At 30.0% G+C, this 14,503-nt stretch overlaps 1 protein-coding gene across 3 annotated transcripts in view; it reads right to left on the bottom strand.

The window, feature by feature from the left end:
* The window catches only part of LOC108751510 (hormone receptor 4), a 359,461-nt gene that overhangs the window by 167,506 nt on the left and 177,452 nt on the right, over positions 1 to 14,503 (bottom strand). The window lies entirely within an intron of this gene.

Genomic DNA, 14,503 nt, shown 5'->3' on the forward strand with positions numbered 1-14,503 from the left:
CCGCGATAGACACCGTGGTAGAGGGTCTCGCAGGTCCGGAAAAGGACGGCGCGCGGAGAAGCGCGATGTGAACGCGTCGCGCGGCCCAAACTTTTTGGGGCAGCCGGTCGCGAGAGCGTGCGGACCATGCGATCAGCCAAAGTCGTGGATCCACCGCTGCGGTTCGATAGTGGTGGTACCGGTGACCTCGATATCACACACACACACACACACCCATACACACATACACAACACACACACACACACACACACACAACCGAGGCCCTCCAATCCCAATGCCCAATGCCAAAAAACTGACACGCGTGCGGACGTGCGACGTGCGTACGTGTACACGCCAAGAACTTTCACTCTCTCGTGCACTTCTCTGCGAGAAACGACGAAACGATGCGACGATCAGCGATCTTTCAGATGGGTCATTTAAGTTTTTCACAAGTTTCACTAGACAACGGAAAGTATGAAAATTTGATAGAAGAATCGATGATTAGATCCAATTTATGATCGAGTTATCTCTCCTTTACATTAATGGCAATGCTAACGGGATAAACATAAGAATAAAAATGTTGACTTTATGTGCACGAGACTTTCTCTTCTTTCGGGACTGACATCGATGAATCATGTCGATGTGTCGACGCTTCGGATATTTAAGAAGATGCCATATAAATCGATGAATGATGTTAAATAAGGAAATTTTAAATGATTAAGTTGCGTTTGAACAATTAGGTCTTATTATCTAACGTCAGATTATAAGATTCTTTAAAAATAGATAAGGTAAAACCACTAGTTGTGGATCACTCTTTGAAAAAAAATTCATATTTTTATCCAGAATAATTAATAAAATATTTAATAGTCATGATATAAAGATTACATTATAGATGATTTTATTCCATTTCATTGCTGTTTTATATGTTTTAATTTGAATTGAATAAAGTAACTACAATTATCCACAATTATACCCCATATTATTATAATTGCGGATCATCAATTCGCCAACTGCTTTATCCTTTTTGGCGTTATTACACCCCATAAGAATAATAAAAATAATTTGCGCGTGCATATCGTAATATATAGAGTAAAAACACTAGATGTGGATCAGGCATGCTAGTTCCGAATCATTCTTTATATTTAAATAATTATAGTATTTTCCCCATTATTAAATGATACATTTCACAAGATTCTTTAGCATTTGTTTTATCTCTTTCAAGTGTCATTTAATTTATTAGAAACAGCGCTATACATTTTATTGATATCGTTAACTTAATTAAATGTGTGAGATTAACTAACGTATGTATCTTTAAAAAACAAGGTTGTTAGCGTTACATAAAAAAAGTAATAATTATTGATTTCGTTACTTTTTTTAATAACAAAGTTACTTTTCCTAATGAGTAACAGTAACGATAACTAAGTCACAATTTTCAGGAATTAATAACAAAATTTTACGTTACTTTTTTCATTATTCCGTTGATGTAGAGTTATTTTAATAAAGACGCGTTCATACCTTGACGGAAAAGCAGAAAGCGGAAAAGCAGTAGCCAATTAGAACTCGCGCTGGTAGTAAAGTAGTATATAATACAAAAGCCGAAATTGTCGACACTGCCTAAGACGGACATATTAAATAATTATTAAACAAAAATTCAAGATTCAGCGATACAAATTAATTATAATTTAAAGTTAAGATATGTGTGCTGATGCAAATTAAAATGTGTATCATAATAAAGAACTAATAAAGAATTAATAAAATAAAACAAAACTATAAATTAAAAAACGATTTGTTTTTATATAATTATAATTTACATAGGTGCAATTATTTTTAAAAAATAACAACAAAACGATTTTTCCTTTATTTTACGATTTTACTTTAAGTAACAGTAACGAAAAATTATTTTTTAGAATTGGTAACGAGTAACGAGTAACAAATTACTTTTTACCGCAAATAACGGTAACTGTTACTAAAAAACGGAAACTTTAACAAACCTGTTAAAAATTCATTCAAAATGTAATATCATAAAAATTCCCTTATGGCTTTTATAGTAGGTAGTAAATAACATTAGATTTTATGGAAAAAAATCAACATTATGCTCAGTTGAGATTACATATGCGCGGATAATTAATCACTATGTTATAACGATACCTTTATTACGTACATTTATTATAAAAATGTTTAAAAATTTATCAAATCTTACAAATGATACCATCCCGGAAAAATTTATTTATTTTAAATATTAAAATAGAGTATAAAATATTATAGTATATGCATCTATATGTAAAAAGTGTTACTATTCATAATATTTAATTATTTTTTATTGCTAAACATTAAAAACGTTTAATTTTCATTAAATTTTTTAATTGATTTTTAACTGTTACCAATTTTAAATCAATTTGAATGTGTTAAAATTGTATCATGATCCATAATTAGACCCTAGAATCTAGAACTAGATATGGATCATCAATTATAATTTCGTTATATATAGAGAAAAGCTTCCTATTACGAGATAGCGGCGTTTCCACGAAACTAATAAACGCTATCTATTGATTCCTACGAATTTAATACTCTTGAATTGAAAACTATTTAGTGGAAAATTCATTATTAGATCATGCCTTTAGTCGTTGTAAAAAAAAGTTTTAGAATTTAGATGTCTTCAAGTTTCACTGTGATGAATCTTTAAACCTTGTTTATTATTTAATAAGTAAATACTTGGCAATAAATTCTTTATGTAGTGATAGAGTAAGATCGTACTAATAAAAAAATACGGGATGTGTTGAATTGCTTAATTACAGAAGTTAGATTTCATGATCGTAAAATCATAAGGCGTGGAAATCGTAATATGAGATATCCAGAGTAATCTCTAATATGAAATGACCTATGCTCCTATGTCATAGTGAACATCATTACTAAAGTATAAATGTTATATCCCCTATTAGCTGAAATAATTTTATAAGATTTAGAATCATTAGCTATTGATATATTACCTACACAATTTTCTTTCTACTTTAAATATGTAGATGACACTATATTGGCAGCTCCTTCTGACACTTTGAATGACACTTTCGTTACATACAAGACTAAAGTTTACTATAGAATTCGGAGATAATTTTTGGAATTGGGAGATTGATTTTTTTGGATACTACTATTATTGTCGACAAAAATAAAATTATTTTTGATAGGTATAAAAAACCAACTTTTTCAGGTAGATTCTTGAATTTCCATTTTCATCATCCTTTGTGCCATAAAAGAGAAATTATTCATGTTGCGGATGATATTATTATCTCACCCTAAGTTTTAACAAAAGAATTTTATTGATACTATTGACACTTTTTTAAATAATGGTTATCTTCTTAACTTCATTTTTTCCACCATACCTAAAATTAATTATCATATTTACAATAAAAATAAAACAGATAATAATTTTCATTCACAAGAAAGACAAATCCAAAGATAAATATTTTACTGTACCGTATGTTAAGTCTGTCTCCGAAAAATTTATGCCTATAGCTCTCAAACTTGGTTGCAAATTATCCATTCCTAACATCTTAAAAAATTACATAAAAGGGGTGAAGATCATCTCAATTTGTACTCCCATCAAGAAGTAGTTTATAAAATCTCTTGAGAACTATGAGGCAAATTATGTTGGTCAGATAAAAAAAAAAATTAAAAACTGGATTAAATAAACATAGATCAGACATAAATAAAAAAAACAGGATCTTTTTCTGTTATTTCTTGACCATCGTATTAATTTTAATCATGATTTTAATTGGAATAGTATTAAAATTTTAGTGAACCATCGTATAACAAACGACTAATTTCAGAAATGGTTCATATCAAAAGACAGAAACAGGGCTTAAATAGGCAAAATGACATGGAATCATTATCGGAATCCTATCTTCATATTATAAAATCTCTTTCCTCTTCCTAATATTTCCTGTTTCTTTTTTCCCATTCCTAATTTTTACCCTTTCCATACCAATGATATTTCTCTCTTTTGACTCTCATATGACTCTTATTGTACAACAATATTTTAAACAATAACGATCATCTCTATCGCATTTGCTTACACGCCAATCTTGGTTTTATATATTAACTCGATCGTATTTTATTACATTTTATTATATACTATAGTACACAACACATTTTGCTAATTAAAGTATCAATTTTTGTTATGTACACATTTCTCTTTTTACACTTTATACAATAATTTAAATTACATGAACCTAAATTATTTTTTCATTTTACTTAATATTTTCTGTATATTAATAGATATATTAACAGATTCTTTCATTTTTTAATCGATTGACTACTTATAAAATTTCCGACTGCTATGAACCTTTTATTGGCGTTACCATATCATGTCATCAAATTTGTACTGCGATTCTTCTGAAATTTTGACTAACAATGAATTATTACGTGCGAGGCTTTCTTATGGATTACATCTTAATTGAAGTCTGTATAATTATGTATTTTTTTATGTATCTATTCTCGATCTTGGCCGTCACCGTTATATTCTAACTATAATTAGTGAATGTTTTTAACATATTGATAATAATCCAAAGGAGGTTGAAACGTCTGTTTATATTCTCAATCACATCAATAAAATAGCGTTATTCTTAAAAAATTAAATTCAATTGACACTTGAAATAGATAAAACAAATGCTAAAGGAATCCTGTGATATGTACTATTTAATGGAAAAAAATATTATAATTATTTAAATATAAAAAGTGATCCGAAACCAGTGCCTGATCCACATCTAGTGCTTTTATTCTATTTAAAATAGAGAATAATAAAAAATATCAAAATTATTTAAAAACATGTTATAATAAGATTTTTTGCGACGTATATGTGCGATGTAATATATTTACATATAAGATAACATCGCTTATTTACTACAACACACTATGATTAAAAAAAAGTCATATAATTTTTTAGGAGCTCGCAGATAAAAAACGATAGCATAAAAAAAAAAGAAAAATATTTTTATTCCTCTACAATTCAGTTTTGTCAATCACCAAATTGCATTTCAAAATAAACGTTACAAAATTTTAATAATTTGAAACAATAAAACTTATTCTCTGGAAGTTTTATTTTTTTTAATTCTGTTATTGTTATAGCAAATGAGCGATATGTTTATTAATAGAAACGAATCCTGAAAGACAAAATATTTTAATTTGTATTTTTAAAACGATGATCTCAACTAAAATTATGAGAAGAGAGAAAATAATAAATACAATTCTTCACGATTACTAAGTTTTATGTCAGCTGATGAATGAGAACAACATAGTCCGACGATAAATTCGTTATTGAAAATCTAAAAAAAACGAAGGTCAAGGATGGCAGGACGCGATAAAACTTCCGTGAAGATGAAATTATGCCGAAGAACCGGTAATTTTATACGATTGCGACTCTATGCGAAATCATCGATTGATATAGGTACAATCGATCCTTACATTTTTACATCCCTTTCGTTTCGCAGCGATCAGGAGATAGTATAAAGACGTTCGCCTTGTAAAATGAATTCCCTGTTAAAATATGTTCAGAACTTTGAATATAATTTTTTGATAAAATTCACGATCATAGAACCTCAGTATTTTCAATATTGATACAATTATAGTCAATACATGCGATAATCTCGCATGTATTTGAATTTATTTCACACACATAAATATTCGAGTAATGTAATATTATATTGTCATTCGAGTATCTACTTGAATATAATTGTATTTCATATATCATATAAATGATCGCATGGCCCAAATCCTGGAGAGCATAGAGAGTTAAGTTCCGAATATGGAAACAACTCGCTCGCGACGAGTACTTTCGAATAAATTTTTTCTTATTGCGATTTCACTCTCAATGGCGCGATTCTTACGCGATAATCGACCTCCGTGCAGATTCCCTGTCCTCGCAGAAGATGGTCCATCGTGACTCCGAGTGAAAGAGAGACACGTGCAGCCAGACCGTCGGGTGTTTCACTTTTAACCGATAAGAAAGTAACGAAAGTCACTGATGAAAGTTTCGGGATTGCCCTCGGTGAGTGCGGAAAGCAGAAGTGACGGCGACCTAGATGGACGGACGGACGGACGGACGAACGGATATATTCCTTTGAAAGTAAAAGTAAAAGAACAGAACTTTTTTTTTATGTTATCTTGTCATCCTTAACAAATCGTCTTTGTATCTCGATTTTTCTTATCAGATCTTATATTATATTAAGATCATTTACGAGTCAATGTGAAATTGCAAAATTGATGGGCCATTAATCGATTAATGAGTTGAGGGAATAATTTTTAAAATATTTTTATAAAGTTGGTATTATATACATATATATATATTTACAATTAAAAAGTTAATTATCGTAACAATTGAGAAACGACTCCTACGTTCTGTCATTCATTTTCTATCATACACTTTCTGCATTTTTCATACAATAAAACATTTTTTTGTTTCTGAACGGTTATTTATGATACAATCCTCTTAATAGTATTGTATATATTATATAATATATATTATATGCATATGTATAATATATACATATACATACGTATATATATATATATATATATGTGTGTGTGTGTGTGTGTGTATGTGTGTTTGTGTGTGTGTATACTTTCAGTTTATATAGTTATTATTGTTTTGTAATACTGCTGTGTTATATATTGTGGTCATTTTATTGCTGTTTAATTAAAGAGAATTTATTTTAAAATATAAAAAATAAATATTCTGTCTTTTCTCTCTTTTCTTCATTTTTATTGCTCTTTCTCGCGCTGCACTGTGCAAATACCGGTTTTCGGCGAATCGATACCATCTTACAGGAAGATCGAACTCGGTGAAAACCGTGTCCTTCGAGGAACAGGGTTACATTACGTCATACACGCGCAGATCTTTATTGCCGTGCAATTCGTGTGAATATACCAGCTCCAGTAACCGTGAGATGGACCTGTAAGATGAAATTCTCAGACGTGGGATTTTTCCACATGTGAACTAATCAAGTACCAAATCAAGCACCAAATCGCACGTTTTCTTATTTAGAAAAAAATCAGAATTTACAAAATATATTTACTTTTTTATAATCACAGTAATTTATTAAGAAAAATTTAAATTTCAATTTCTTATAAAATTATATATCACGGGTTTATTTCAATCTGACATCAAATATTCATCAATTGTATTTTTTTCATTGTTACGATCATTAATAAAGACAAAATAGATTAAAGATTTTATTAAGATTAATTTTGTAGATTTAATATAATCTAAAATATACTTAATTTACAATATATAATTATATTGAGATTATATGCGAATCGCGTCAAAGTATCACTTCGATAGTACATATGCGTAAATTTATTTACAGTGAGAGCAAAAAGTATTCGTACAAAGAAATTTTTTATAAAAAGTTTTATTTATAGAAAATAAGCATTAATTAGCAATTTTATACAATGAATACAATCTGTTCTTACATTAACAAACGAGTTTCGCATATATATTCTTGATTTTAGAAGCTACATTTCTCGACTGTGCGCATATTTTTTGAGCATCAAAACACTTTTTAATTTTCGCTTATTTTTCAGATGATATATGTTCTATAATTAATACACATCTTTTTGGTATATATAATTTTAAGAAACATACAGTCTATTTTGTTCTTTATGAATAAATTGTTAATTACCCAGCAAGAAATAAGCGTCGTATCGATATTGATTCAACATCAATTCGATGATTCATTTCTCGCTGGATAATATTTACTTTTAAAAAATAAAGTTTTTTAAAAAATTATTTTCTCTGTACGAATACTTTTTGTATTCACTGTAGTTGCATGAAGATGAAAAATTAATAATTAATTATTTAAGATCATTTTTACAAAGACTCGCCGAAACTTGTTTCCAGCGCAGTATAACAAAATTTTAACATGGATGTGTAGAATCTTATTTTAAATAGGTTTTAATTAAAGCTATTATTACAATGTAAAAAAAATTATATAACGGATTATTATCTTGATATAAAATTGATAGACAGTTTTCATGTAAGAATCGGCTTGAATCAATATACGCTAGATTTTGCTGAAATATTTTCTAAACATATATGATACTATAATTTTGTTTCTTAATTCATTGTTTTATGTTTTCATTAAGCATAACAAGATTCTATTTATTGTGTTGTTACTGGTAGACTGTAATTTTGCTGACGCCTAATCATTTGCAAGCTACTATTGTCTATTGTATTTATGTTAACTAGTATATTGTATCATATTTTATATCCATTACTCTGTTAATATGTAATCTTTTTCATATAGCTTTGCAATAAACTAAACTAAATTAATTAGCATCCATTGACAGTCCGCCTTTTAACTTTTCAAATTAAGAATTATTTATGTTAGGATTAGTATTTTCAAAACATCAGATTACGTGATATCGAAATTTGTATCGTACTACAATTGTTTTTCCATTATTGAAAATTGTCATGTTTGTATCGTCAAAATTATGTTATCAAATTTATATCAATCTCGATTCGAGCATTGAAATTCGTCAAAGTGCGCAAGAGGAATTTCAAACAAGAAGAGATTTTGAGATCTGACGAGACAGTTGTCGCATGAACATTGACAATACATCGGGAAATTGACTTTCCATCGACAAGCGGAAACTCGCGGACGTGATTTTCCGAGAATTCTCAGATTTTCCTAAGCGTGTCCTAGAAGGATGGAGCATAGAATCGCCGAGCGGTCGCGGTCGGTGCATTCGTACGTGGCAGTGTGGGCAGTGTTGTAGTCATTCGTACCAGTACACGCCGTAAGCGGTCGGCCATGGCACACTTACTAATGTCAATCACACCGGCAAGCATGCACCGCCAACGTGTGTGCTTACGTATACGTGCGCGCACGCGTTTACGCTGTTTCACAGCTTTATCTATCCGCAGATTTATCTATCAGTTCATATGAATTACCTTTTGTAAGTATCTCAGTACAGAAGGGAAGTGATAGAATTATCTTTATTTTCTTCATTTTTTAAATTGAAGAAAATATTAAGAAAATAATTCAATCTTTTTGGGAAATTTTATTCCAGACCAATCCATGAAGAAATGAGAAAATAATGAATTTTCTTTTTATCCTCGAAATTCACAAAAACTTGCTCAGTTATTTGTAATTAGCAAATGATCGATATTCCGATATTGATAAATAAATTACAAAGTATTAGAAAAATCATGTTCCTATTCGTACTCCTGTAATTATATTGTGTCGCTTAACGCGATCAAGCCACGAAGATGAAGTTCAAGCGCCATCGAATCCCGCAGTCTTTTGGCCTTTAACCTTCGAAATTTCCTCGATCGTCGATACCTTGTGGACGGCGTAGTTGCGTCAGCATAACTCTGAACTTGAGTGCCTCCGCGAACGGCGACGTTCGCAGGTCGCGCGCGAGGAATTGAAAGGCGTTTCTCGCGATCGGTGTCGACCGTGATCGATAAATAAATGGTGCCGCAGGCCGCAAGATCCCTGAAAAATCACCGGTCATTATCTCCTATGCATTCTCCTAGAATGTTCTCGATCGCGATCCACGATAAGAACTTACGCGGTTATATGTCGCGCGGCTATACGATTGCCGATAGGGTTGCTTGTTAGTATTGCTCGTTATTAAGATATGTTATGATTGATACGCGGTAGTTGGACGTGCAAGCAAAAAGTATATTTCGAAGAATTTCAACTTCAAATTATCGACTTATGAAGAAACTTTTTATTACACATGATAAAAAAAAACATGATAAAATTTTGCAACTAATTCATCTTCGTTAAGGTACAAATCAAAGTCGCATTGTACGTTAACATGACTCCGTATAATGTAACATTCATTTTAATTTTAAGTCTTTTAAACTGTAATGAAACTTTTTATTACATAGGATCACAGATCGAACAATACAAGATGTAAGATATATGCGTCTAATATTGATAAACGCTCGTCAAATTATTCTAGAAAAAAAAAACAATTTTCATATGTTCTGACACAATTTTCATATGTTCTAATATAAAATTCAAAAATATTGTAATTCAAATTATAATTAGGATAAATTATGGAATTTTTTCAGATACAACATAATAAAATTTTGCAACCAATTCATCTACGTCAAGATATAAATGTCACATTATATAATAATTAACATGACATCTCCGCATAATGCAACATTTATTCTGATTTTATTTTAATAAAACTTATTACGCAGGCTATATGCGTCCAATTTGACAAACAATCATCAAACTATTCTAGGAAAAACGCACGATTTTCCTAAGTAATTCTGACACTAATAAAATATAAAGGTATTATATGTGGATCAAATATAAATTATAGCAAATATGTCGCAATGTAATGCAAATAGGCAAGCACAAGATTTCTTCATTGTGGATGCAAAATGTATGATTTCTTACGAGAATATAATCTAATATATCAGTCATCCCTCTTGTTCACGTTTTCTCGTTCTCTTATTCGCGTTGACATTCGGCAGCACGATTGCTAGAAGCTAGCAGAAAACAATGTATCAACAAAGCGGTCAGCCTCGAAAAACAGCCATCAAATAGGCACGGCGGAGGCTTGCAATCTTCATTTTCGCGGACGAATCTATGAGCCAATAAACGTTTTCCGCATTGTTTTCTCAATGGCGTGCTATTTTTGCGTCACCTCGTTCGAAGAAGAAAATGTTATTCTCAGTTGTAACATATTGATCGTACAGAAAAATTTGTTGCCCAGTTTCAACGCCAAGAACATAAACTTATGTTAAATATAAATTTACAGACACTTTAATAGTCTCATAAAATTTATTGTAATATAAATTTATATTCCATTATGAAATATTGTATTAAATTTTAATGTAAAATTATATTAGTATTATATATTCTTAAAGAATTGAAATTTTCCCTCTACAAATTGCATTGTTTTTGAAAAAAAAAAAAAAATAATAATAAGTCTTATTAGTATCAACGACATTGATCGTTGTATCATTTCTGTTTTTGACGTTGTATAATATACTGTAAATGCAGATTGTAACTGTAAGTTGCTGTATTTAAGCTTGAATAGAAGTCTTCCTATTTGCCATTTCTTTAAACAAAAAATAAATTTAAAAAAATAAATTGTTCTAAAAAAAAATGTATTAATGAAATTTGTACATGTAAAACCGTGAATAGTATTTTGTTGTATTTTTTAAGCATATTTTAGATTCAAATTAAAATTTTAATTCGTTTATACTGTTTAGCCGTAATTTTTTTTTTACAATTGTCCTTGATTGACAAACTGACTGCTGCTGATGTTGCTGTGATAATTTCTTACGACAGGTTGTAAAGCCATAAGGTGTCAATGAGTATCGATATCACCGGAGTATCGATGTTGCGAGAGTCACATCGAGCGTTCACATTATATTATTTGTGATAAACAATTATCTTTATAGTAGAGAAGCAATCTTACGATTTCGTTGGTCAGAATATGTGCTTGTGATAAAATTGATTTTTGTTTCACTTTCTATGTGGTCTTATCACTAATAATAATTTTATATAACATGCAAAAAATCTTGCAGAATTCTCTTAACACAATATTAGTATTAAACTATTTTATTCGATCCTTATATACATATAACCATATAAAATAACATTGAGAATATCAAGCAATTGAGCATATAAAATGTTGAATCCAACAAAATATCTATGTAAGGTTTCATGATTTTTGGTATGTAAATTATGTATTTATAACGCGATAAGATACAATTTGCAATCTAGTGGGATGTACTTATTAAATGTTTTGATTCTGGATGATAGTTTATATTTCCGTACTAAAAAGAAGTAAAAACTGATAAGTGCATCCTAATTAATTGTATCTTATCGCGTTATGAATATATTTATTTATATATATAATTCACGTACCAATAACCGTAGAAACAGTCAATATGTATCTTATTTGTATCGAATCTATTCTTGAGTTATATACCTAACTATTTTGCTTTATTTTAACAGAATGTTAAAGTTGCTCATATTTTTTTAGATATCCGAATGTTTTTGATGTTACAAGTAATAAAATATTTAGCAATTTTTATTAATAAGTCTTAGTAATCCGAGAAAATAACAAAATCTATTTTTTGTTCGCTTTATTTCCAGTAGAAAACATTTTAATATAGAGTAGAACGAATTAAGATAAAATTAAAGATTTTAATCACCTAAACCAATGACTCTTCCAGTGGCTTTTTCTATGAACAATAATTATAAATCGCAAAGCTTATGGTTGTTTTTTTTAAAGCCTTGTTCAAAAAAGATATCGTGAAGAAGGCTAAAGTTAACCATACTGGGTAACGATTTCACTTCTCAGATGCCATATGAACAACAAATTCTCATAATCCAATAACAAATCGAGTCGCTACTGAAACATTCTCGAGAGTTGTTCTTTAGCTGGCCATGGAGCCATGTTTGCCGATAATGCGATTATCGTGTGATGCACTTCTCGTGAATCATTTAAACCTTCTTGATACGCCGATATAGCGACTCATGAACCAGAAGTGCCATGCTCTCTCTCTTTCTCTCCCTCTTTCTCCTCTCTCTCTCTCTCTCTCTCTCTCTCTCTCTCTGTCTTTTTCTCTTTGTCATTTCTTTTTACGATAAATGTGTATTTGGATACCGATACTCGTCGTTGCACATGTCAGGGTCAAATGGCGTCATTGGAGAGTCTAGAGATGACATTTGTCGTAATTCATAAACAATCGTTCACAATCTTACTAGTTCAAAAAGAAGAATGCCATGCCGTGAAAAAATAGGTCTAAAAATGTTTCAATCATCTTTTGACTAATTTCGTCGTTCGTATCTAATTAGTAACTGAAATATACGAAATTTAAATCAAGTACGAGACAATATTTTTTTCTTAAAATAACTTTACATCTTTATTAATATGTGAAAATAAAAAAAATATTTTATTTGCTGCAATTTTAAATGTGTGTGTGTGTGTGTGTGTGTGTGTGCGCGCGCGCGCGCGCGTGTGTGTATACATAGACTAGAGACAATTGTAACAATTTTTAGAAATATACATATATTTCTTTATTTATGACATATATACATTTATTTTTTCTTTCAATGTACATGACGCAACAACTATTTAGATTTATGGTATTATTTGCAAAAAGGTGTAATTTTAGACTGTTTATAAGTAAAATATCCAAATCCGAATTAGTACATCTTTCTCCGATTAGGGACAAAATGAAACAGAGCTAGGGAAAGTTGTAACATGTTCTAAAAACAAATTATCCGTTCTAAAACAGAAATGCAATGCTTTAAAAACAAATTATTTATGTTCTAAAACATAAATTATCTTCTTATATTATATGTTTTTAAATCAGTAAGTTTACTATTAAAAAGCAGTGAATTTGTATTTGTAAAGCAGTAAATAATATTACAATAAGAAATATTTACAACGCATTCGCGGCCATAGAGCATGAAAACGTGAGTGCGCTCAGCGCGTGCTTGCATCGCAGTATTTCGAGACTGTGACAGATTTCCTAACCTGAATAGTCGTCAACTTAAAATATTTCAATTCACGAAGCAGAGCGACACTTTTTTCTTGTCAAATCTTTATTTTTATGCGAAAATGTATCAATTCAGTGTATTTTTATCAAAATTTAAGATGAACAAGTTCTTCTTAACATTTATCGTTAATTGTAATGGTGTTGTAATGTACCCTGGGCCCCTATTCTGTACACATTTATAGATAGTTGTCGGTGTCGATAACTAACGATAGCCAATGGCAAGAACTATCTTAAGAAAAAAGCGCGGTTCTCATTGGCTGTCATTACTTAATGATACCAAAATATGGGTTGCAATACGGCACTTTTAATCCCAAACCGATGTTGTCAAAATTTATATAAATATATAAAACACTTAAAAATATAAAAAAAAGACATGCACACAGCTTAAGAAAACGTATTTTAAAATTAATAAAATGAAAACATAATAGAAAGCATTTTATTTGAAAATTTGAAGTAAAAAAGTATACATCGTAAATTTACACTTACATGGCTTATTTGAGCACCTAACATATAACTTCTTTTCACTGCGCATGCGCGATTGATGTCATGAGGCAAATGCAAGCCTCGATACCGACTATTTTTGTTCTTCAGGTGAATCTTATCTCTTATCATTTAAAAGATATACGCATTGTTACAACTAATCTCCGTTACAACTGTCCCTAGTCTTTACTATATATGGGGTGTTTGGAAATTAATGATAAGTCTTTCGCACAGGCGCAGAATGGAGTAAACTGAAAAGAAAAGTCCTCTATCATTTTGCAATTTTCGCAATAGTTAACAAAATATTAATTACTAAAAATTGCCGAAAATTGGTTTTTAATAATTTTTTATTCAAATACTATCAACTTTATAGAAAAAAGACGGAAATTTTCTTCTCACAGAAGTCTACGAGTTTTTTATCAACTTTTTAGCATTGCATTTTCTCATTTTTATCAACATGAGAAAATACGGTATTAAAAAATTCTGAAAAAATTCTTAGAATT

The sequence above is a fragment of the Trachymyrmex septentrionalis genome, unplaced genomic scaffold (assembly GCF_001594115.1).
Source record: "Trachymyrmex septentrionalis isolate Tsep2-gDNA-1 unplaced genomic scaffold, Tsep1.0 scaffold1, whole genome shotgun sequence".
NCBI classification, from domain to species: domain Eukaryota; kingdom Metazoa; phylum Arthropoda; class Insecta; order Hymenoptera; family Formicidae; genus Trachymyrmex; species Trachymyrmex septentrionalis.